This window comes from Mastomys coucha, unplaced genomic scaffold (genome assembly GCF_008632895.1).
Source record: "Mastomys coucha isolate ucsf_1 unplaced genomic scaffold, UCSF_Mcou_1 pScaffold7, whole genome shotgun sequence".
Lineage (NCBI taxonomy): Eukaryota > Metazoa > Chordata > Mammalia > Rodentia > Muridae > Mastomys > Mastomys coucha.
Genome location: NW_022196913.1, coordinates 69450762 through 69452337, shown reverse-complemented (window position 1 = coordinate 69452337; position 1576 = coordinate 69450762). Strand labels below are relative to the sequence as shown.

The window sequence follows — 1576 nt, the reverse complement described above, 5'->3', positions numbered from 1 at the left end:
AGAGATGCTGGCAGAAATCAAACTAGCATGAATTTTGAAAATTTTAACAATATGATCCGAAAATAAACTGCATTCATTTTCTCTTCCCATAAACCTGGGCTTTTTGATGATCACGTTTTATTTGGGCACATGCAATGAAAGTATAACCCTGCGAAATCGTCTTGTTTGTCTCACCTTCGTCCTTGCTCACCTCAAAATTGTCTGCCATCACATTTGTCTGAGTCAGTTCTCTGCTGGTACAGCGAGTATCCTCAGACACATTGTGGAACTTTGAGTCATCCTCACTTAGCTTCCTGCCTGGCCCTGAACAAGCTTATGGCATTTACAGTAGCAAGCATGGGGATTACTTTGCCTCGGGTTCCTTGAGGCAAGGCAGGAGCAAAGGAAGATATGATGTAGAACTCCAGGCAACCAAGACACATAGATGACCAGAAATAAAAGGCCGAGTTCAAGACACTCTGAGACAGTCCTGGGAAAGACATGTTGTCTAGCCTTCTTCTTCTGAACCCTCATTATGGCCAAGAGAGCTTGTACATGGCAAGAAGAGCTAGGGAGACTTCTACCATCACCCACAGTAGGATTCAAAAGGCTGTGCCCAGGCCTCTCTTGTGGACACTTATTCAACTTACATTCAACATAAAGACTGCAAACTCGTTCTTGGAAAAGCTGAGCACATTTCAAAAGAGGCTAATCATGAAAAAGGACTTTGGTGAGGACCAAGAACCATGGGAATAAACATCAAGATACCTGACCACATAGGAGAAGTCTTCTGACTTTTACAGCCTAACCTGTAAAAATCATTTCACTATGTATATACACACCTGCACATCACCTTACAGACCCTAAGCACATACAGCACAGTGCTATGAGCAAGGAAAACAGAACAGGGGAAGGGTGGACATGAAGAAAAGCAGATGGGTGCATAGGAAGCTCTAGGGAAATGTGTGTGTGTAACAGAACAAGAAGGGGCTTCCTCTAGAGAAGAAAGAACAGGGGCTCTAGGAAGCAGCTTAAGAACACAGACTCATCCTCATGGTAATATTGCAATTTATGGTTAGGCACTTCCGACATGCTAGGTAAGCACTCTTCCAGTTGAGCTGTCTCTATACCTCTAACTCCACCCATCACTCATCTTCTTCCAACTGTAAGCCTCTCAAAGTATATGCAAACTAGTTAGGCATTGAAAAATATGAAGCACTAAATTGGTATTCTTATTAGAAGTCTATAGGGAAGGTCAGGTCAGGTTTATTAAACAAGTCTGAAAAGCTTGAAGCTATAAAGGGTAAAAAAATAAAAAAGGTATTTGTCTATATGAAAGTGAAAATCTTTTATGAGGTAAAATGGAACATGAGCAGAGTAGCTTTGGCAGCTTTTCAAATTTAAATGATCATTTGACTGCAGCTGGGAAAATGGATTTGAGAGATGACAGGAGATGGCCTGGAGATGAGTTAGAAGGTAACTGTGGTTACAGTGATAAAGAATATAAGCAAATAGAATGCATGGGTCTTGCAGATTGGTTGGATGTAATGAGACATGAAATATCTAAAAATATAGATGTTCATTTATCTTAACCAAC

At 40.9% G+C, this 1576-nt stretch overlaps 1 protein-coding gene across 1 annotated transcript in view; it reads left to right on the top strand.

Annotated features, from left to right (window-relative positions):
* LOC116082120 (protein FAM240B-like) overlaps positions 1-87 on the top strand; it is a 21951-nt gene extending 21864 nt beyond the window's left edge. The window contains exon 3 of the mRNA XM_031358927.1: positions 1-87. This exon is cut by the window's left edge and continues 496 nt beyond it. The gene's annotated coding sequence lies outside the window, so the exon portion shown is untranslated.
* The last annotated feature ends 1489 nt before the right edge of the window (positions 88-1576 follow it).